At 34.4% G+C, this 25873-nt stretch overlaps 1 protein-coding gene across 4 annotated transcripts in view; it reads left to right on the forward strand.

Annotated features, from left to right (window-relative positions):
• The first annotated feature begins 11066 nt into the window (after window positions 1–11066).
• The window catches only part of LOC138709568 (zinc finger protein OZF-like), a 72439-nt gene continuing 57632 nt past the window's right edge, over window positions 11067–25873 (forward strand). For 2 of the 4 annotated variants that reach the window (XM_069840431.1, XM_069840430.1), the window contains exon 1: window positions 23894–23991. The gene's annotated coding sequence lies outside the window, so the exon portion shown is untranslated. Of the gene's footprint in view, window positions 11360–23892; window positions 23992–25873 lie in introns of those variants that run through there. The other 2 variants (XM_069840429.1, XM_069840428.1) reach the window with 2 other exon arrangements.

The following is a 25873-nucleotide window of genomic DNA, read 5'->3' on the forward strand; positions in this document are numbered from 1 at the left end:
AGGGTTTATTAAATTGGATAATAAAAAAAACTTATTTACTTACCGCACTTTACCATTATGTTGGAAGGATATTCTAAGTAATACGATAATTTGAAACATATTTTCGTAAGCAAACTATACGAGAAAGATATCAGCATGTTAGGTATTTTGTCTGGCAATATGAAATTCATTGGTTTGACTAACAGGCTTGCAGAACCCGTAAGTAGGGGAAATATGACGTCAGCCTCACTCCACTTCTATTGGTGATGATCGACTTCCGCGTAGAGTCGTTTACATTCTCTGCCTATGGCGGCATTGTAATTTTCAAAAAGGATTGTGATAAATTAATTGTATTTATAATGCGTTATCTCGTTTCAAGGTTTACAGTTATGCTAGATTTCCTGTCGGTAGTTTCTTTGAGATTTCTTTGCACCTAATCTGCTTTAGATTTTCGAAAACTTTCCTCTTATCATCACCTAAGGAAACATAAATTCATTGTATTTATATTGCGTTATCTCGTTTCAAGGTTTACAATTATGCTAGATTTCCTTTCGGTAGTTTCTTTGAGATTTCTTTGCACCTAATCTGCTTTAGATTTTCGAAAACTTTCCTCTTATCATCACCTACGGAAACATAAATTCATTGTATTTATATTGCGTTATCTCGTGTCAAGGTTTACAATTATGCTAGATTTCCTGTCGGTAATTCCTTTGAGATTTCTTTGCACCTAACCTGCTTTAGATTTTCGAAAACTTTCCTCTTATCATCACCTAAGGAAACATAAATTCATTGTATTTATATTGCGTTATCTCGTGTCAAGGTTTACAGTTATGCTAGATTTCCTGTCGGTAATTCCTTTGAGATTTCTTTGCACCTAACCTGCTTTAGATTTTCGAAAACTTTCCTCTTATCATCACCTAAGGAGACATAAATTCATTGTATTTATATTGCGTTATCTCGTGTCAAGGTTTACAGTTATGCTAGATTTCCTGTCGGTAATTCCTTTGAGATTTCTTTGCACCTAATCTGCTTTAGATTTTCGAAAACTTTCCTCTTATCATCACCTAAGGAAACATAAATTCATTGTATTTATATTGCGTTATCTCGTTTCAAGGTTTACAATTATGCTAGATCTCCTTTCGGTAGTTTCTTTGAGATTTCTTTGCACCTAATCTGCTTTAGATTTTCGAAAACTTTCCTCTTATCATCACCTACGGAAACATAAATTCATTGTATTTATATTGCGTTATCTCGTGTCAAGGTTTACAGTTATGCTAGATTTCCTGTCGGTAATTCCTTTGAGATTTCTTTGCACCTAACCTGCTTTAGATTTTCGAAAACTTTCCTCTTATCATCACCTAAGGAAACATAAATTCATTGTATTTATATTGCGTTATCTCGTGTCAAGGTTTACAGTTATGCTAGATTTCCTGTCGGTAATTCCTTTGAGATTTCTTTGCACCTAACCTGCTTTAGATTTTCGAAAACTTTCCTCTTATCATCACCTAAGGAAACATAAATTCATTGTATTTATATTGCGTTATCTCGTTTCAAGGTTTACAATTATGCTAGATTTCCTTTCGGTAGTTTCTTTGAGATTTCTTTGCACCTAATCTGCTTTAGATTTTCGAAAACTTTCCTCTTATCATCACCTACGGAAACATAAATTCATTGTATTTATATTGCGTTATCTCGTTTCAAGGTTTACAGTTATGCTAGATTTCCTGTCGGTAATTCCTTTGAGATTTCTTTGCACCTAACCCGCTTTAGATTTTCGAAAACTTTCCTCTTATCATCACCTAAGGAAACATAAATTCATTGTATTTATATTGCGTTATCTCGTGTCAAGGTTTACAGTTATGCTAGATTTCCTGTCGGTAATTCCTTTGAGATTTCATTGCACCTAACCTGCTTTAGATTTTCGAAAACTTTCCTCTTATCATCACCTAAGGAAACATAAATTCATTGTATTTATATTGCGTTATCTCGTGTCAAGGTTTACAGTTATGCTAGATTTCCTGTCGGTAATTCCTTTGAGATTTCTTTGCACCTAATCTGCTTTAGATTTTCGAAAACTTTCCTCTCATCATCACCTAAGGAAACATAAATTCATTGTATTTATATTGCGTTATCTCGTTTCAAGGTTTACAGTTATGCTAGATTTCCTGTCGGTAGTTTCTTTGAGATTTCTTTGCACCTAATCTGCTTTAGATTTTCGAAAACTTTCCTCTTATCATCACCTAAGGAAACATAAATTCATTGTATTTATATTGCGTTATCTCGTGTCAAGGTTTACAATTATGCTAGATTTCCTTTCGGTAGTTTCTTTGAGATTTCTTTGCACCTAATCTGCTTTAGATTTTCGAAAACTTTCCTCTTATCATCACCTAAGGAAACATAAATTCATTGTATTTATATTGCGTTATCTCGTGTCAAGGTTTACAGTTATGCTAGATTTCCTGTCGGTAATTCCTTTGAGATTTCTTTGCACCTAACCTGCTTTAGATTTTCGAAAACTTTCCTCTTATCATCACCTAAGGAAACATAAATTCATTGTATTTATATTGCGTTATCTCGTGTCAAGGTTTACAGTTATGCTAGATTTCCTGTCGGTAATTCCTTTGAGATTTCTTTGCACTTAACCTGCTTTAGATTTTCGAAAACTTTCCTCTTATCATCACCTAAGGAAACATAAATTCATTGTATTTATATTGCGTTATCTCGTTTCAAGGTTTACAGTTATGCTAGATTTCCTGTCGGTAGTTTCTTTGAGATTTCTTTGCACCTAATCTGCTTTAGATTTTCGAAAACTTTCCTCTTATCATCACCTAAGGAAACATAAATTCATTGTATTTATATTGCGTTATCTCGTGTCAAGGTTTACAGTTATGCTAGATTTCCTGTCGGTAATTCCTTTGAGATTTCTTTGCACCTAACCTGCTTTAGATTTTCGAAAACTTTCCTCTTATCATCACCTAAGGAAACATAAATTCATTGTATTTATATTGCGTTATCTCGTTTCAAGGTTTACAATTATGCTAGATTTCCTTTCGGTAGTTTCTTTGAGATTTCTTTGCACCTAATCTGCTTTAGATTTTCGAAAACTTTCCTCTTATCATCACCTACGGAAACATAAATTCATTGTATTTATAATGCGTTATCTCGTTTCAAGGTTTACAGTTATGCTAGATTTCCTGTCGGTAATTCCTTTGAGATTTCTTTGCACCTAACCTGCTTTAGATTTTCGAAAACTTTCCTCTTATCATCACCTAAGGAAACATAAATTCATTGTATTTATATTGCGTTATCTCGTGTCAAGGTTTACAGTTATGCTAGATTTCCTGTCGGTAATTCCTTTGAGATTTCTTTGCACCTAACCTGCTTTAGATTTTCGAAAACTTTCCTCTTATCATCACCTAAGGAAACATAAATTCATTGTATTTATATTGCGTTATCTCGTGTCAAGATTTACAGTTATGCTAGATTTCCTGTCGGTAATTCCTTTGAGATTTCTTTGCACCTAACCTGCTTTAGATTTTCGAAAACTTTCCTCTTATCATCACCTAAGGAAACATAAATTCATTGTATTTATATTGCGTTATCTCGTGTCAAGGTATACAGTTATGCTAGATTTCCTGTCGGTAATTCCTTTGAGATTTCTTTGCACCTAATCTGCTTTAGATTTTCGAAAACTTTCCTCTTATCATCACCTAAGGAAACATAAATTCATTGTATTTATATTGCGTTATCTCGTGTCAAGGTTTACAGTTATGCTAGATTTCCTGTCGGTAGTTTCTTTGAGATTTCTTTGCACCTAATCTGCTTTAGATTTTCGAAAACTTTCCTCTTATCATCACCTAAGGAAACATAAATTCATTGTATTTATATTGCGTTATCTCGTTTCAAGGTTTACAATTATGCTAGATCTCCTTTCAGTAGTTTCTTTGAGATTTCTTTGCACCTAATCTGCTTTAGATTTTCGAAAACTTTCCTCTTATCATCACCTACGGAAACATAAATTCATTGTATTTATATTGCGTTATCTCGTGTCAAGGTTTACAGTTATGCTAGATTTCCTGTCGGTAATTCCTTTGAGATTTCTTTGCACCTAACCTGCTTTAGATTTTCGAAAACTTTCCTCTTATCATCACCTAAGGAGACATAAATTCATTGTATTTATATTGCGTTATCTCGTGTCAAGGTTTACAGTTATGCTAGATTTCCTGTCGGTAATTCCTTTGAGATTTCTTTGCACCTAACATGCTTTAGATTTTCGAAAACTTTCCTCTTATCATCACCTAAGGAAACATAAATTCATTGTATTTATATTGCGTTATCTCGTTTCAAGGTTTACAATTATGCTAGATTTCCTTTCGGTAGTTTCTTTGAGATTTCTTTGCACCTAATCTGCTTTAGATTTTCGAAAACTTTCCTCTTATCATCACCTACGGAAACATAAATTCATTGTATTTATATTGCGTTATCTCGTTTCAAGGTTTACAGTTATGCTAGATTTCCTGTCGGTAATTCCTTTGAGATTTCTTTGCACCTAACCTGCTTTAGATTTTCGAAAACTTTCCTCTTATCATCACCTAAGGAAACATAAATTCATTGTATTTATATTGCGTTATCTCGTGTCAAGGTTTACAGTTATGCTAGATTTCCTGTCGGTAATTCCTTTGAGATTTCTTTGCACCTAACCTGCTTTAGATTTTCGAAAACTTTCCTCTTATCATCACCTAAGGAAACATAAATTCATTGTATTTATATTGCGTTATCTCGTTTCAAGGTTTACAATTATGCTAGATTTCCTTTCGGTAGTTTCTTTGAGATTTCTTTGCACCTAATCTGCTTTAGATTTTCGAAAACTTTCCTCTTATCATCACCTACGGAAACATAAATTCATTGTATTTATATTGCGTTATCTCGTTTCAAGGTTTACAGTTATGCTAGATTTCCTGTCGGTAATTCCTTTGAGATTTCTTTGCACCTAACCTGCTTTAGATTTTCGAAAACTTTCCTCTTATCATCACCTAAGGAAACATAAATTCATTGTATTTATATTGCGTTATCTCGTGTCAAGGTTTACAGTTATGCTAGATTTCCTGTCGGTAATTCCTTTGAGATTTCTTTGCACCTAACCTGCTTTAGATTTTCGAAAACTTTCCTCTTATCATCACCTAAGGAAACATAAATTCATTGTATTTATATTGCGTTATCTCGTGTCAAGGTTTACAGTTATGCTAGATTTCCTGTCGGTAATTCCTTTGAGATTTCTTTGCACCTAACCTGCTTTAGATTTTCGAAAACTTTCCTCTTATCATCACCTAAAGAAACATAAATTCATTGTATTTATATTGCGTTATCTCGTGTCAAGGTTTACAGTTATGCTAGATTTCCTGTCGGTAATTCCTTTGAGATTTCTTTGCACCTAACCTGCTTTAAATTTTCGAAAACTTTCCTCTTATCATCACCTAAGGAAACATAAATTCATTGTATTTATATTGCGTTATCTCGTGTCAAGGTTTACAGTTATGCTAGATTTCCTGTCGGTAATTCCTTTGAGATTTCTTTGCACCTAATCTGCTTTAGATTTTCGAAAACTTTCCTCTTATCATCACCTAAGGAAACATAAATTCATTGTATTTATATTGCGTTATCTCGTTTCAAGGTTTACAGTTATGCTAGATTTCCTGTCGGTAGTTTCTTTGAGATTTCTTTGCACCTAATCTGCTTTAGATTTTCGAAAACTTTCCTCTTATCATCACCTAAGGAAACATAAATTCATTGTATTTATATTGCGTTATCTCGTTTCAAGGTTTACAATTATGCTAGATCTCCTTTCGGTAGTTTCTTTGAGATTTCTTTGCACCTAATCTGCTTTAGATTTTCGAAAACTTTCCTCTTATCATCACCTACGGAAACATAAATTCATTGTATTTATATTGCGTTATCTCGTGTCAAGGTTTACAGTTATGCTAGATTTCCTGTCGGTAGTTTCTTTGAGATTTCTTTGCACCTAATCTGCTTTAGATTTTCGAAAACTTTCCTCTTATCATCACCTACGGAAACATAAAATCATTGTATTTATATTGCGTTATCTCGTGTCAAGGTTTACAGTTATGCTAGATTTCCTGTCGGTAATTCCTTTGAGATTTCTTTGCACCTAACCTGCTTTAGATTTTCGAAAACTTTCCTCTTATCATCACCTAAGGAAACATAAATTCATTGTATTTATATTGCGTTATCTCGTGTCAAGATTTACAGTTATGCTAGATTTCCTGTCGGTAATTCCTTTGAGATTTCTTTGCACCTAACCTGCTTTAGATTTTCGAAAACTTTCCTCTTATCATCACCTAAGGAAATATAAATTCATTGTATTTATATTGCGTTATCTCTTTTCAAGGTTTACAATTATGCTAGATTTCCTTTCGGTAGTTTCTTTGAGATTTCTTTGCACCTAATCTGCTTTAGATTTTCGAAAACTTTCCTCTTATCATCACCTACGGAAACATAAATTCATTGTATTTATATTGCATTATCTCGTTTCAAGGTTTACAGTTATGCTAGATTTCCTGTCGGTAATTCCTTTGAGATTTCTTTGCACCTAACCTGCTTTAGATTTTCGAAAACTTTCCTCTTATCATCACCTAAGGAAACATAAATTCATTGTATTTATATTGCGTTATCTCGTGTCAAGGTTTACAGTTATGCTAGATTTCCTGTCGGTAATTCCTTTGAGATTTCTTTGCACCTAACCTGCTTTAGATTTTCGAAAACTTTCCTCTTATCATCACCTAAGGAAACAGAAATTCATTGTATTTATATTGCGTTATCTCGTGTCAAGGTTTACAGTTATGCTAGATTTCCTGTCGGTAATTCCTTTGAGATTTCTTTGCACCTAATCTGCTTTAGATTTTCGAAAACTTTCCTCTTATCATCACCTAAGGAAACATAAATTCATTGTATTTATATTGCGTTATCTCGTTTCAAGGTTTACAGTTATGCTAGATTTCCTGTCGGTAGTTTCTTTGAGATTTCTTTGCACCTAATCTGCTTTAGATTTTCGAAAACTTTCCTCTTATCATCACCTAAGGAAACATAAATTCATTGTATTTATATTGCGTTATCTCGTTTCAAGGTTTACAATTATGCTAGATTTCCTTTCGGTAGTTTCTTTGAGATTTCTTTGCACCTAATCTGCTTTAGATTTTCGAAAACTTTCCTCTTATCATCACCTACGGAAACATAAATTCATTGTATTTATATTGCGTTATCTCGTGTCAAGGTTTACAGTTATGCTAGATTTCCTGTCGGTAATTCCTTTGAGATTTCTTTGCACCTAACCTGCTTTAGATTTTCGAAAACTTTCCTCTTATCATCACCTAAGGAAACATAAATTCATTGTATTTATATTGCGTTATCTCGTGTCAAGGTTTACAGTTATGCTAGATTTCCTGTCGGTAATTCCTTTGAGATTTCTTTGCACCTAACCTGCTTTAAATTTTCGAAAACTTTCCTCTTATCATCACCTAAGGAAACATAAATTCATTGTATTTATATTGCGTTATCTCGTTTCAAGGTTTACAATTATGCTAGATTTCCTTTCGGTAGTTTCTTTGAGATTTCTTTGCACCTAATCTGCTTTAGATTTTCGAAAACTTTCCTCTTATCATCACCTACGGAAACATAAATTCATTGTATTTATATTGCGTTATCTCGTTTCAAGGTTTACAGTTATGCTAGATTTCCTGTCGGTAATTCCTTTGAGATTTCTTTGCACCTAACCTGCTTTAGATTTTCGAAAACTTTCCTCTTATCATCACCTAAGGAAACATAAATTCATTGTATTTATATTGCGTTATCTCGTGTCAAGGTTTACAGTTATGCTAGATTTCCTGTCGGTAATTCCTTTGAGATTTCTTTGCACCTAACCTGCTTTAGATTTTCGAAAACTTTCCTCTTATCATCACCTAAGGAAACATAAATTCATTGTATTTATATTGCGTTATCTCGTGTCAAGGTTTACAGTTATGCTAGATTTCCTGTCGGTAATTCCTTTGAGATTTCTTTGCACCTAATCTGCTTTAGATTTTCGAAAACTTTCCTCTTATCATCACCTAAGGAAACATAAATTCATTGTATTTATATTGCGTTATCTCGTTTCATGGTTTACAGTTATGCTAGATTTCCTGTCGGTAGTTTCTTTGAGATTTCTTTGCACCTAATCTGCTTTAGATTTTCGAAAACTTTCCTCTTACCATCACCTACGGAAACATAAATTTAGCATTTAAGTAATGAACCTTGAAAGTCACTATTAATTATTTCAATTCAAAATTAACACAACGAGTGACGTCCTTAATTTAACAGTATATAAATAAATAATCAATATACAGTTCGTAATAATGAACCCGAAAGTTTGTGCATTCCATAATTCTTAATATGGACTTTGTTGAAATGTGGTTTAATATTGAAATGACGAGTAGAAATAAATTACATGGGACACAGTAAACAAGCAATTCTTTCGTCTTCTTTAACAACAAAATAATCACATTCCTGTTTCCTTTGGAAGTAGTATTTCTTCACGGTTTTAGATTTTGTCATGTTCAAATTCTCTTTAAACTCCAGTACGTGTATTTATTTATTTATTTATTTATTTATTTATTTATTTATTTATTTATTTATTTATTTATTTATTTATTTATTTATTTATTTATTTATTTATTTATTTATTTATTTATTTGTTTATTTAATTATGTATTTACTTATCTATTTATTTATTTACTTCTTTATTTATTCACTCACTCGTTTATCTGTCTGTCTGTCTGTTTATTTGTTTAGTTTTATTCTGTATTCTCAAACCTATTTGCCCTTAGTCATTCTTTTCCAGTTATTTTCTCCTAAATTATTTGTCTACATTTCCATTTTCTCTATTTTACAACACTTACATCACTTATTATTTCCCTACTATTCTATCCTCTATTTATTTACGTACTAATCTCTTTCACTTTGCTTCACTTATCTCTTCCAGTCCTATATTTCCTCTTTTATTGCCTCTTTCCGTAATTTTATTTCTCTAATACTGCTACAGTTGTAATACCCCTGATACTACTTCCAATCCACAACATTTATTCACATGAAATGTCTTCTTCTTCTTCCTTTATAGTATTATGCCAAATGGCCTGTTACGATCTCACAGTTGAATTTTCAATCCAGCGCTTCTTTGGACGACCGAGAGATCTCTTCCCGTTTGGACGATAGTGGAGCATGACTTTTGGGATTCTATCTCTACGCATGTGATGCAGATGATTCATCCAGTTGTTCTGATAATGTTTTACGTGATCAATTACAGGCTCTAGTCGTTTCTAATTCTTCCATTACATCTTCATTGCGTTTGTGATCCCATTTCGTATATCCCGCTATATATCTCATAAATTTCATTTCATTAGCCGTTATTCTGCTTTCGTCTTTCTTCCTCAATGTCCATGCCTCACTGCCGTAACAAAGTACAGGTCTCGCCAAGGTCTTGTAAAGGCGAATTCGAGTATGCCTTTGTACTAGGGAAGGTTTCATAATGGTGTTAATTATTCCCGTTATTTTGGTGCATTTAGAAATTTTCTGTGAAATGTCTACTTCATCGGAAAAAGATATAGTAGGATAGGGTGGGGCTACTTGAATCAATTTTACTTCAGTCTCAATTCACAGCTATAGAATTTCCATTTTCAAAATTGGAACATCATTTTACATTGCAGTGATGTGTTTTCTATTGAAAAATAGCAAATCTACTTTTCATACGCGCGTATATTCCTAGATAAACAAGATATTATAGAACATGTCAAAACATTGATTTTTCACAAAAGGTGGGGTAATTTGGATCAGTAGTGGGGCTATTTGGATTACATGTTTTGTTGCAACATTGTACTGAAATGCAAACCCACAATATTATAAACTAATCAAATCACAATAATATAAATATTATAAACTCGGAACATGAAAATACTTACAATGTAGGCGAACTAAACACATTTTCCACAAGTAAATTGTTTTCGTCCGGCTGCTCCTACGCACATTTCATGGTATCAGGTTTTGCATGACTGGCACTTTATCCAGTCACCTTTTGTGAAAGACTGAACTTTTTTTTTTTTGCAATCCATCTTCTTGTCTTTTGTGGATTGGTTTCTTGATTCCTTAGTGGAGGGTTGTAAATGAAATTTTGAATATTTCTGCAGCCCCACGAATACTTAACTGTTCATTGCGAACACTGGCTGTAGCTTGGCATAAATCTTCCTCCTTCCAGTGTAAATAGGCTTCCTTCCGTTTATATTTTCTTACCATCTTAAACTAATAAAAGTAAATTTTATCGTATTTTTCATATGATTCAAGTAGCCCCAATAAAAATGATTCAACTAACCCCATCCTTTGAATTTACGTATAACTTACGTAGTTCATACGTTTCTCAAAAGAATGCGCTAGTTGTACCATAAAAAGAACGAATGGAGTAGTATGTTACTTGACAACAGGTAGGTTATACGGAATAACTACAAAATTTCAACACTAAGCCTTATTTACTAACGTTTGAATATTGTATGGCGTTAAAAACAAAGCAAATGGCACTTACCTAAATGTCTTTAAAGTTCTCCTGAAGCTTGGAAAATGTATGTAATGACTTAAAAACGCTTGAACAACATGGCCAACTGTCCTGTACAAGTTCTCAATGGTAATGGCTGCCTGTATGTCCAACAGTTCATGTGCAGTAGGCCAAATACTTAAATTGATCCTACTAGCCCCTTGATTCAACTAACCCCACCCTACCCTATAGCATTAATGTTATGAGAGTACTAGGTACTTCAAAATGGGATACTGAATTATTAGTTGAATCTCTGAGAGCCATAAACTTTCATTCATATCTCAGTCCTCTAAACTTCAGTCTGAGAATTTTATCAACTGCAAGCCCCCTTCCTGCTTCCTGACTCAGTTACAGGATATTCACTGATTCGGGTGACCGGTGACGGAAACAGTCTGGACCACACACTCCTTAAAGAAGGCAAGGAACGATGTGTAGTTGGAAGCAGTGTGTTTTACGCGTTTACGTAGCGAACAACTGGCTAAGTGGAATCAAGAGTTTTCTGTGACCATTTAGAGGTGCCTGGCGTGTGTGCGAAGTGTTCTTGAGTGAAACAAGGCTAAATAGTGAGAAATATTTAGCATGGATGACTATTATTAAGTAAATATTTACTGTTCAACAAGAGATTAAAGCCCAGGACGCAACGTAATTCTCCGATCGTTTCTTCTGCCTAAAATTTAACTTGCTGGGCGGAATTAACATCATAATCAAGATGTTGACGGCGGAGTAATTCGAGTGAAACTGGAGTGAAGCCAGGTCTGCTAATCATGAAATTCACTATAATTCATAGCATTGGCGCCGACTTTTGAAATTCTTGGGGCATGCTCATGTTTAGACCTAGGATTTTTAGCCTCGAATAGGATAGGTTGCAACAATTTTATAGAAAATCCCTAAATGTATGCAACACGAGAAACTCTCGAGCGATGATATTGCCTAAAACTAGATGCATTAAAGAACGTATGTTTCAACCTATACTAAACGAGTCTAAAAATCCGAGGTCCATGTTATAAACTGCGCTACTTACATTTATAAATTTTTAATATAAATTTGTGTCCGGCACCGTGGCGTCGTGGTCTAAGGCATCCTGCCTTACGGAATACGCGCTGGTTCGAGTCCTCATGGAGAAGAAATTTTCTCATGAAATTTCGGCAGTGTATGGGATCGGTGCCCACCCAGTATCGTGATGCAATTGGGGAGCTACCATAGGTAGCAAAATTCAGTTATGAAAGCTAATTATAACGGCTGCTAACCACACGATACTTCCATTCTGGTTGGATGATCGTCCACCTCTGCTTCGGTATGTGGACGTGAGGCCAGCAGCTGGCTGGCCTGGGATCTTAAAGGGTTGTAGTGCCACGGATTATTATTTATTGATACAATTTGGTTGTGAAAATATGATATAAATACAATCTCGTAAGCAACGGTACAAACTGTCAATATTAAGTTTGCGTCTTCACATAAAGTCTCAATTTCGGACCACATATTAAGGTTAATTTTGATTTCAGATAGCAATAGATTATAGAAATTATAGAAATTGTTTGTGTAAACATGAATCTTATATAAGTGATGAAGAAAGAATGCAGATAGCAAAATATATTGCTATCACCCGCAAGGGCAATATTTCTAACACAAAATTACCTCAAGTTGAATTTGCACGTAAAATAGAAATTATTCTCTTTTCAATATTAACAAAACAGAACTTCTCACTTTCTATACAATATACTCTGGCCAATTATAGTTGATTTAAGGTATATTCAATATCACGTGATAGGGTAGGAAAATATATCTTCGAACGGCAATCATAGACTTCCTCAGACGTTGAATATCTTCATGTATAATGTCTTTCATTTTCTTTAATAGTTTTTAAAATACTTTGTTCCGTTTCTGCTTTATTATTCAACGCTAATGTTAGCTCTACGTTATTCCCGCGCATATCGTATTGCCAACAGTCAAAGAACTGGTCAAACGAGCATCATTTTTCAGTTCAAACGCACTGTTGATTGGTATTAAAGCTTATCGATCCTGCCCAAACTTTCTGCGCTGAATTTATAGCAGGATATTTAAACCTAGGCCTATAGTTAGTTTTCTCTTGGCCTTCGATATCTTATTAGTAGCAAAAATTATAGCGAACTGTACAACTGAAGTGTTTATGAGAAGAGATTAAAACTTACAATGTGTGATTATAATTTGGTATGCATATTCAGTAAAAATTTCAACTCTCTAGCTCAAAAATTGTATAATTTAGAAATTTCAATAGCTAGTAGCGTATCGCCTTAACCGCTACTGTTATGTGTTAGTTTATATTTGTATTAATATCTGAAAACCCGCTCACAATCCACCACAATAATGTTAAACTTTTATCACAGTCTAGTTTATACAGTGACGAAGCTCAATACGTAGTAAATATGCATCCACAGATAGTTGCTAACCACTAGGATCGCTAATCTCGCCTCATTACAGACAATGCGAAATAGTACCGGCACAGTCTATTGTTCCTAGCACCCTCACAACTTACGCTTCGTGACTGTATATACTAGACTGTGCTTTCATGTTTAACTCGCCTCTGTGATTCATCTCTCAAAAGGACCATTTTTAATCCTCTTCCACTCGGTATTCTTCCTGTCACGCTTTTTCCTACACATTAAATGAAGTTAATTTGTTTTAATTTCATCCCTATTATTATCCAAGACGATATACGCATCAAAAGACTGCCAGACATTCGCCTGTGTGTATGTTTTTTTTTTTTTTTTAATTAAAGTTCCATGTCCAGATATTCTTTCAATTTAATGCCTCTGGCAGAGTTCATTTCGATGGCGATCTCTGTCTGAGACTTCTGGCCTTTCGTATGAATATTTGTTGTAGCGCTAATATCTGCAAAGATTTATGTTTCCTATGTCAGAGTCGTTCTCGATTATCTAGTAGTTACAATGCCAGCCGTTGTACCCGAGTTTCGAGGGTTCAAACCAGCCCGAAAGGAAAATAAAATCTTAAGTTAGGCTTCTACGTCATCTCATAGCATAGATTTAGAGCACTTATAAATTCTGTCCCTGATAGGGGCTTAAGGCAAAATGTGTAAGTCATTTCTCACTCATGTTGAATTTCGACTCTGAATAAACTAGGTAGTTGGAAGAATCATCAATAAAATGTTATTCTACTACTACTGCTGCTGCTACTGCCACTACTACTACTACTACTACTACTACTACTACTACTACTACTACTACTACTACTACTACTAGGGGAGACTCGGCTAATTCCGCAATATTAAGAAGTAAATCTATCATACTTTTATCAAAATGTTTATTTAAAAATATTATCAAGGTATGTAGACATGGACGAAACCTTTCATTGCCAAATGAAATAAAGAGACCTATTAAAATGCAAATATATTTAGTTGTACATACATTACAGTTGAAAAAGAACAACTCGGGTAATTCCGCAATAGTGCGGATAAATCCGCAATAGGACTTGGCTAATTCCGCAGTAGTAAATAATTATGAAAGTAACATAAAAGGAACAATTTATATGTAACAATGCTAACTTTCTTCACAGCTGTGTAGCAAAACACGAAAAACAGCCAACTTTCGATGTTTCACTGTATTGCCGACAGAGGTGTCCACCAATATCCTTGATTTTTTCTACAGCACTGCAGAGGACATGCCTCCTGTTGACAGCCTCTCAAAACTTACGTTCACGCTATTGTAAAGCCGCAGTAAAATCATATACTGTATGCACTACTGCGTAATTACCCGTACTGCGGAATTAGCCGAGTTTCCCTACTACTACTGCTGCTGCTATTGCTACTACTACTGTTACTACTACTACTACTACTGTTGCTGCTGCTACTACTACTACTACTGTTGCTGCTACTACTACTGTTGCTGCTGCTACTACTACTACTACTGTTGCTGCTACTACTACTACTGTTGCTGCTACTACTACTGTTGCTGCTACTACTACTACTATTACTGTTGCTGCTGCTACTACTACTACTACTACTACTACTACTGTTGCTGCTACTACTACTACTACTGTTGCTGCTACTACTACTACTACTGTTGCTGCTACTACTACTACTACTGTTGCTGCTACTACTACTACTACTGTTGCTGCTAATACTACTACTGTTGCTGCTACTACTACTACTACTGTTGCTGCTGCTACTACTACTACTGTTGCTGCTGCTACTACTACTACTGTTGCTGCTGCTACTACTACTACTGTTGCTGCTGCTACTACTACTACTGTTGCTGCTGCTACTACTACTACTGTTGCTGCTACTACTACTACTACTACTGTTGCTGCTACTACTACTACTACTGTTACTGCTACTACTACTACTACTGTTGCTGCTACTACTACTACTACTGTTGCTGCTACTGCTACTGTTGCTGCTACTACTACTACTACTGTTGCTGCTACTACTACTGTTGCTGCTACTACTACTACTGTTGCTGCTACTACTACTACTACTACTGTTGCTGCTGCTACTACTACTGCTACTACTACTACTGTTGCTACTACTACTACTAATACTACTACTATTGCTGCTACTACTACTACTGTTGCTGCTGCTACTACTACTACTAATACTACTACTGTTGCTGCTACTACTACTACTACTAATACTACTACTGTTGCTGCTACTACTACTACTACTGTTGCTACTACTACTACTACTACTGTTGCTGCTACTACTACTGTTGCTGCTACTACTACTACTACTGTTGCTGCTACTACTACTACTGTTGCTGCTACTACTACTACTGTTGCTGCTACTACTACTACTACTAATACTACTACTGTTGCTGCTACTACTACTACTACTGTTGCTACTACTACTACTACTACTGTTGCTGCTACTACTACTACTACTGTTGCTGCTGCTACTACTACTACTGTTGCTGCTGCTACTACTACTACTGTTGCTGCTACTACTACTACTACTACTGTTGCTGCTACTACTACTACTACTGTTACTGCTACTACTACTACTACTGTTGCTGCTACTACTACTACTACTGTTGCTGCTACTGCTACTGTTGCTGCTACTACTACTACTACTGTTGCTGCTACTACTACTACTACTACTGTTGCTGCTACTACTACTACTACTGTTGCTACTACTACTACTACTACTGTTGCTGCTACTACTACTACTACTGTTGCTGCTGCTACTACTACTACTGTTGCTGCTGCTACTACTACTACTGTTGCTGCTACTACTACTACTACTACTGTTGCTGCTACTACTACTACTACTGTTACTGCTACTACTACTACTACTGTTGCTGCTACTACTACTACTACTGTTGCTGCTACTGCTACTGTTGCTGCTACTACTACTACTACTGTTGCTGCTACTACTACTACTACTACTGTTGCTGCTACTACTACTACTACTGTTACTGCTACTACTACTACTACTGTTGCTGCTACTACTACTACTACTGTTGCTGCTACTGCTACTGTTGCTGCTACTACTACTGTTGCTGCTACTACTACTACTACTGTTGCTGCTACTACTACTACTGTTGCTGCTACTACTACTACTACTGTTGCTGCTACTACTACTACTGTTGCTGCTACTACTACTACTGTTGCTGCTGCTACTACTACTGCTACTACTACTACTGTTGCTACTACTACTACTAATACTACTACTGTTGCTGCTACTACTACTACTATTAATACTACTACTGTTGCTGCTACTACTACTACTACTGTTGCTACTACTACTACTGTTACTACTACTACTACTGTTGCTGCTGCTACTACTACTGCTACTACTACTACTGTTGCTACTACTACTACTAATACTACTACTGTTGCTGCTACTACTACTACTGTTGCTGCTGCTACTACTACTACTAATACTACTACTGTTGCTGCTACTACTACTACTACTAATACTACTACTGTTGCTGCTACTACTACTACTGTTACTACTACTACTACTGTTGCTGCTGCTACTACTACTACTACTACTACTACTACTGTTGCTGCTGCTACTACTACTGCTACTACTACTACTACTGTTGCTGCTACTACTACTATTACTACTACTGTTGCTGCTGCTACTACTACTACTGTTGCTGCTACTACTACTACTACTACTGTTGCTGCTACTACTACTACTACTACTGTTGCTGCTACTACTACTACTACTGTTGCTGCTACTACTACTACTACTGTTGCTACTACTACAACTGTTGCTGCTACTACATTATTATTATTATTATTATTATTATTATTATTATTATTATTATTATTATTACTAGGCCTCCTACTACTACTGTTACTCAGTCTCATTTCAATAATAACTTCATTGCCACGCCCGTTTTAATCATCATTATCATCATCATCATCATTATCATCTCGTTCTCCTTCTCGCCCTTAGCCCCTGTAGCTTAAAAAAACTGTTAAATAAAAATCATGGAACAGGCTTTGTTTTACGAAAATTTCATCCGTGTCAAAGAAGCAGGAGTGGATAAGCATACAAAGAGTAGAATCTTTGATTAGTGACTATGAATGCAGCCCTAAGACAATGCAAGCCTCATATGAAAATATGAAAAATATATGCGGTACGGTATTATAAATAACTAAGATCGCCAGTAAAATTTACTAATGGAAGAAGATACATAAATGTGGATAGGTTAAAAATTTCCGACATATTATATTGATATCAATGGAACAGTTGAGACAAATTATCAGAAAAAAGTCACGAAGTTAATACACACCTCATTTGCTAACAAAACCGTCATTTTTCATGTCGCGAATGATATCACAATCTACAGGACATCATTTTATTTTTACTTCAATTTTTATTGTATCTGAGTTCTTGATTGTACTTCACTCCTACCCCTTCTACTAATGAAGTTAACCGTACTCCACACAGATCCAAGACCGCATATACAGTCATAGTAACCTTACGGTCATAGTAAACAGCACGTTCCAAAAATATGTTCGCGTTTTCCAGTGACGAAAGAGCTTTCAATATTGAATCATTTTCGCACAGGTACTGTCGTCCATTTGCCTACTTCGTATCCCGGTTTCCCCCACCAGCTTTTATTCGCCAGCTAGTGGCTGGGCTGTCTTAGCTCTTTTCTGAGAACATTAATCTCTGTTAGGAATTGGATGTCTACGTAATATTAGCCTATACGTATACAACTGTTTAAAGTAACTTAAATAAAAGGGCCTCGTTAAGTAATTAATTGTTACGTGATTTCCTCCCTTTCTACGACCCTGCAAGATAACCACTTCGACGGACAGTAGATAGTATGTCTGAGTAATTTTATCTTTTCGGATCGGGCAGAAGTGAAGATTGAATTTACAGTACGTAAGGTACTCTTTTATAGAGTAGGTACAGAATTATTTCAACATGAGTTACTAGTACGAAGGAAGAAACTGGTAATTGAGATTAGGTACAATAGTCTATAGTGCGATAATATGCACATTAGAACTGAAGCCTGTATCGAAATGAAACGGCCACCATTTTCAAAAATGTGTTTAAATATCTATATTATGATTATGACATATCCAATATCCATGACACTCGGGAAGAAATTAAACGCAGAATAAATATGGGAAATGCGTGTTATTATTCGGTTGAGAAGCTCTTATCATCCAGTCTTCTGTCCAAAAATCTGAAAGTTAGAATTTATAAAACAGTTATATTACCGGTTCTTCTGTATGGTTGTGAAACTTGGACTCTCACTCTGAGACAGGAACATAGGTTAAGGATGTTTGAGAATAAGGTGCTTAGGAAAATATTTGGGGCTAAGCGGGATGAAGTTACAGGAGAATGGAGAAAGTTACACAACACAGAACTGCACGCATTGTATTCTTCACCTGACATAATTAGGAACATTAAATCCAGACGTTTGAGATGGGCAGGGCATGTAGCACGTATGGGCGAATCCAGAAATGCATATAGAGTGTTAGTTGGGAGACCGGAGGGAAAAAGACCTTTAGGGAGGCCGAGACGTAGATGGGAGGATAATATTAAAATGGATTTGAGGGAGGTGGGGTATGATGATAGAGACTGGATTAATCTTGCACAGGATAGGGACCACTGGCGGGCTTATGTGAGGGCGGCAATGAACCTTCGGGTTCCTTAAAAGCCATTTGTAAGTAAGTAAGTAAGTAAGTATGATTATTTTTCAATTTAACTTCATTCGCTATATTGTACGCTAATGTGCTGTAGACAGTATAATATACACTGCATAATGAATACGTCCACATGGACAGTTCAGTTCGTGAGTAAAAACACTCTTTGTTAATACTGTACTGTATTTAGATTAAACATTCATTCATTCATTTAATACTTTACACTTGAGCTACATTAGGCATTGCAGCCCGAAAGAGCAAAAGCAGACAAAAACCTAATTAAAATGATCAAACTCAAAAGCGCGATATTTCCTAGTTTACGTAAATGGATTAACTACTTTTCTTCCCTCCTATACCTAGTAAAGTGATTTGTTTGTATATTACGCCAGTATCATCGAACTCCAGTCGCGGAAGGTGGTAGCAAACGGCGTTGATCCAAAGGTATAGCCAAGTTAATATTAAAAATGTTAGTAAAAATAAAATGATGTCCCTGTATTTATTGAGCGTGAGAAATGAACAGACAGAATAAGAAATGAAGCAGTGTTGGAAAGACTGGGTGAAGAAATAATGATGCTGAAACTGAATAGAAAAAGGAATCGATTGGGTCACTGGCTGAGAAGAAACTGTCTGCTGAAGGATGTACTGAAAGGAATGGTGAACGGGAGACAGAAGAGAATTTCAGATTATATACGACATTAACATAATAGGGCTATGTGGATCATATGCGGAGACTAAGAGGAAGGCAGAAAATAAGAAAGATTGGCGAATGCTGAGTTTGCAGTGAAAAACATACCCTTGGGTAGAAAACTATTAAGGAATCAACAACTATATAAAAAGAATTTGCTGGTTGCATTTACTGGATAATTATGATAAGGTAGCACTATGTGGCATATGACGATTAATGGTAAAATAATATATTATTATCGTGACCTTACAGTCAGGGTTGCATTAGATTTGTTTCACACCGAAATGCATAGTCACTTAAACTTGCTCGGACTGTAACCTTCAGTGTTAGCTGTTACTTGAGTTAGCTGCAAGACAAGCGGCGGAAATGCTGACGTTTCGATTCCCATATGAAATATAATACTGGTGTTCAGTGCTGCTAGTCTTAGAATTCAGCAAATTCTCCATGTTGTGCAGTGTACGGAATGATGCAACAACTTTATTCCACTGGCCAACGATGGCGTCTGTGACATGGATCTTTTTCGTGGTTAGCTTCCCTATCTGGGAATAGAAATTCTGAATGTGTTATTTTGGTCTTTATTAACACATAAATTATTCCTATTCACCATCTTATATTAGATATGAAGCGCATCAGAGGTACAAGGAACATACATACATTCAGATGGCCGCCAAGTTGCGTGAGTAGAAGACATTGGTGTGAAGCGTTTCATCCACCTGGTTCTCTGTTCTTTCCTATGGCTTCTCATGGAACCGTAAGAGAAAGTCCTGTGGATCCTGTGTAAGTAACAGTCCATTTCATAGAATAATTATACCAAAATAATTATAGTTGTGGTAGTATATTATTATTATTATTATTATTATTATTATTATTATTATTATTATTATTATTAATATTATTATTATTATTATGAGTAGTAGTAGTAGTAGTAGTAGTAGTATTTATTTATTTATTTATTTATTTATTTATTTATTTATTTATTTATTTATTTATTTATTACAATAATATTATTTTGCTGGTCAACAGTATTAATAATAATAATAATAATAATAATAATAATAATAATAATAATAATAATAATAATCTATACTAATAATAAATCTGTAGCCGAAATTTTTCTGGTAATTTTCGATTTTCCAAAAATAGTTGGTCCTAAAATATATAATTAACCATCCTGAAACCGAAAATCGCTTTTTTGAAATTTTTGTTTGTATGTCTGTCTGTCTGTTTGTCTGTCTGTCTGTATGTTTGTTACCTTTTCACGCGATAATGGCTGAACGGATTTCGATGAAAATTGGAATATAAATTAAGTTTGTTGTAACTTAGATTTTAGGCTATATGGCATTCAAAATACATTATTTAAAAGGGGTGATATAAGGCAATCTGAATTAAATAAATCGAAATATCTCGCTTATTATTGATTTTTGTGCAAAATGTTACATAACAAAAGTTTCTTTAAAAATCATTTCCGATAAGTATTATTCCTTGAAATATTTTGATAGGACTGATATTTAATGAGATAAATGAGTTTTAAAATTAAAATAACTGCCATCTAAGGCCGTGTAATGAATTAAAAAACAAATGAATTCGTCTATAAGGGGACTTGGACAGCAACAATCGAAAGCTATGAAAGATAGCCTACAGAGAATGTTTCTGTGTTTGTATGAAGTAATATCGGAAGCTAAATTAACCGATTTGTATAATTAATTATTATTTCACCATTGGAAAGTGTAGTTTCTCTAGATGGACATAATGCTAAAATGTTATTACAGTAACTTCTGATATATAATATAATATAGTATAATATAATATAATATAATACAATGTAATATAATATAATATGTAATATTATATAATATAATTTAAGTTATTTGAAGGGTTCACAACCATAGTGGGCCAAGCGACATTTATTGAATACGTAGAAAACAAGGGTTAAAATTAAGTTATTACCATAATTCAATGGAAACATAACAAGTAAAATAAAATATACACATTAAATCTAAATGATGTCAATCTTCATTAAACTATGGTTGCATGTAATCAAAATTAAGAAACAGGTTAAAGGAATTGTCATTACACTAAATGAGTGTCTCTGGACCAAAATGATCGCATTTTAATTATTTGGATGCAATTTAAATTAAGTAACATATTAAACGATTTATCCTTCTATCAAACACGAATGTTCCCTGGATCAAATGTCCTATTTTAATTACGTAATTACTTTATATTTATTTCTAACAGGTGCAGCGGAGCGCACGGGTACGGCTAGTAATAATAATAATAATAATAATAATAATAATAATAATAATAATAATAATAGCAGTAATAATATTCTAGTATTACTGTATTATTTATTTATTTATTTATTTATTTATTATAATAATATTAATTTGCTGGTCAACAGTCATAGGCCAATAATAATAATAATAATAATAATAATAATAATAATAATAATAATAATAATAATAATAATAACTAGCCGTACCCGTGCGCTCCTCTGCACCCGTTAGAAATATAAAGTAATTACATAATTAAAATAGGACATTTGATCCAGGGAACATTCGTGTTTAATAGAAGGATAAATCGTTTATTATGTTACTTAATTTAAATTGTATTTAAAATATTAAAATGCGATCATTTTGATCCAGAGACCACTCATTTGGTCATAAAAATTGTTTTAGGAAATACAGGAAACGAATGTACAGAATAGCCTACCAAGTTTTCTGTGCATAAGAAGCTATTTTAATCTTACCTGTCCTCAATTCACTCAGAAGTTACTGTAATAACATTATAGCATTATGTCCATCTAAAGAAACTACACTTTCCAATGGTGAAATAATAATTAATTATACAAATCGGTTAATTTAGCTTCCGATATTACTTCATATAAACACAGAAACATTCTCTGTAGGCTATCTTTCATAGCTTTCGATTGTTGTTGTCCAAGGCCCCTTATAGACGAAGTCATTTGTTTTTTTTTTATTATTATTTTATTACACGGCCTTAGATGGCAGTTATTTTAATTTTAAAACTCATTTATCTCATTAAATATCAGTCCTATCAAACTTTTTCAAAAAATAAAACTTATCGGAAATGATTTTTAAATAAACTTTTGTTATGTAACATTTTTCACAAAAATCAATAATAAGCGAGATATTTCGGTTTATTTAATTCAGGCCCCCTTACAACCCCCCTTTTAAATAATGTATTTTGAATGCCATATAGCCTAAAATCTAAGTTACAACGAACTTAATTTATATTCCAATTTTCATCGAAATCCGTACAGCCATTATCGCCTGAAAAAGTAACAAACATCCAGACAGACAGACAGACATACAAACAAAAATAAAAAAAAAAAAAAAAAAACGATTTTTGGTTTCAGGGTTTATATATGTTAGGACCAATTAGTTTTGGAAAATCGAAAATTACCAGAAAAATTTCGGCTACAGATTTATTATTAGTATAGATAATGATAATAATAATAATAATTTATTTATTTATTTGCCGGTTAATAGCCATAGGCCAATATTAATAATAATAACAAACAAAAGAGGTAGTTCCTATTCCACCTTTATTCATTCTTTCTACTCCAGTGAAAATCTTTTTAAATGTTGCCATGTATATTTATATGTAAAAAAGGTAAAGGTATCCCCGTAACATGCCATGAAGGCACTTGGGGGGCATGGAGGTAGAGCCATGTGTAAATAATGAATGTTTTTAATGAAATTCGACCATCAATTTTGCTGTCTACATAATTTCTCCCCTTTTTGTAACTTTCTGCTTTCCTCTTTGTCTCCTCATGTTATTCATTTATCTTAATGTCGTATATTATCTGAAATCTTCTTCTACCCCGACCTCTTCTCCCGTTCACCATTCCTTCCAGTGCATCTTTCAATAGGCAGTTTCTTCTCAGCCAGTGACTCAGCCAATTTCTTTTTTCCTTCCTGTTCAGTTTCAGCATCATTCTTTCTTCACCCACTCTTTCCAACACAGCTTAATTTCTTATTTTATCTATCCACTTCACACGTTCCATTCATCTCCATACCCACATTTCAAATGCTTCTATTCGCTTTATTTATTTCGTCGTAATGTCCATGTTTCTGATCCATATAATGCCACACTCCACACAGAGCACTTCACTAATCTCTTCCTTACTTCTTTTTCTAAAGATCCGCAGATGTTCCTTTTTCTATTATATTGATCAGGGATAAAAGCTAAAAAAAAATCCCGAAAAAAATGGCTACCGGTACAGGAGGAAGAATTTGGACATTGTTAAATCTGATATTATTATTATTATTATTATTATTATTATTATTATTATTATTATTATTATTTGAAAAATGGGAGACATATTTATTCTGAAGCTCAGCCATTCATTTTATTATTATTCGTACATACGATATGTAACTGTAATGTCTTTGGTACATACGGTGTTTATTAGTGATTTTCTGGTGAATTCTCTATATTCTAGATATATTCATTTTGTACTGTTGATAAGCCTGTTGAAGATTGTTACGGTTCAAAGAAAACTGCGGTACAAAGTTCGTAACGCAGTAAAATGGTGATAATAATTTAATGCTTTGTAGTTCATATTATTGTAAGTTTCTTTGGTACTCAAGTACCAGTGGTCACAGTATTTGGTGTAATAGTTTTAAAACTGTCCAGGTTAGGTATAGGTTAAGACGAATTACACTATTGTATGCTGTATGTACTATTATACCATGCTATTATGCAACAGGTGTTTCATGATGAATGATTCTGCGTGTTGACAAGTGTAGCCTGTAGTATGTAATTACATAGGACACATGTAACGTTAGTGGTAGTATAGCCCAAGAGGCCTATATATATAAATCCTCTTGGTATAGCCCAAGGAAAATTTGGTATAGCCTAACATCAGTTATGCCGAAATTTTGACGCCGAACGAAATTTGAATCTTTAATGTCTCTTGCAGACATTTGGTTTGGTTTTGTTGGTTTGTTCGTGTTGGGTAAGGTAGAATATAGTAATGTAATCTCGGTAAAACACCGAAGAAGGTGGGCGTGGTTAGCCTACTGGTACCCTAAAATTTCTCACTTTCCAGGCAGTCCCGCAAGACAGTAGCAAAAAAGGTATTAGTATTAGCATTTATTTATTTAACCTGGTAGAGATAAGGCCGTTAGGCCTTCTCTGCCCCTCTACCAGGGGATTACAACTATAACATGAACAATAAGATTACAATTAATATTAAATTTACAATTACAATTACAATAAAAATTAAAGTACGACAAGAATACCTGATTAATGAAAACTAGACATTTTATCATAGAAATTAAGAACAAAGAATATTTTTTAATTTACTAAATTACAAATTAAACCTACAATAACAAAATTCTATAGTGATGAAATTACCTGATATTGAAATATTTTGTGATAGATTAAGAGAACTATTTACAAGAAACCATGTCTGAACGAGTCTCAATTACTGACCAAGTGCCTAGTAAGTTTGCATTTGAATTCAATTTTATTTCGACAGTCCCTGATGCCAGCAGGTAACGAATTCCAGAGTCTTGGCAGGGCTATTGTGAAAGAGGATGAGTATGAGGAGGTTCGATGGGATGGTATTGTTAGTATTGTTTCATGGCGAGAGCGTGTGTTCAGATTGTGGTGGGAAGAAAGGTAAGTGAAGCGAGACGACAGGTACGAAGGAATAGAAGAGTTCAAGATTTCGAAGAGAAGGAGAAGTGAATGTAAATTTCTTTTCTTATCTAGTTTAAGCCAACCTATTGCGTCCAGGGATGGGGTAATGTGATCATATTTACGAACAGGTGGGTGTAGGTAAACGTGGTTATTTGTGGAGTTCATGAAATTCTCTTACTGTTCAATTGTAATCTTGAGGAAACACCGAAGAAGATGGGCGTGGTTACTGGTACCCCAAATTTTCTCATTTTTGAGGTAATACTGCAAGACAGTAATAGATGGGAGAAGGTAAACCTGGTTACTTATGGAATTCCTGAAATCCTCTTTCTACTTAATTTGTACTGCTATAGGCCACTATAACAATATATAGACATACTTTTTTATGTACGGAGGAGGGACCCGAAGGCTTACGCTGCAGTCTGAGGCTTATTGTGCGTACCACTCCTATTCTGTGGATGATAGGGTAGGCGAAAAGCCATCTTCTTGTACAAGTGCAGCACGCCATACAGTGAACTTCCAGACTATGGTATGGATGATGATTATGATGATGATGATGATGATGATGATGATGTTAATGATATGTGAATTAATGATGACGAAATGAGTCCGAGGTCCAACGCCGAAAAAAACCCCAACCAGGTAACTTGTCCCAACGAGGATTTGAACCTGGGCCCGCTCGTTTTACTGTTAGACATGCTAACCATTGCTCCACAGCGGTGGACTATAGGTCTACTTAATGTAACATCTACTTAAAAAGATGTGCTTGAAGTGTGTACAATTCTATTCTATTATGTTAAATTTAA

Source organism: Periplaneta americana, chromosome 11, assembly GCF_040183065.1.
Source record: "Periplaneta americana isolate PAMFEO1 chromosome 11, P.americana_PAMFEO1_priV1, whole genome shotgun sequence".
In the NCBI taxonomy this organism is placed as follows: domain Eukaryota; kingdom Metazoa; phylum Arthropoda; class Insecta; order Blattodea; family Blattidae; genus Periplaneta; species Periplaneta americana.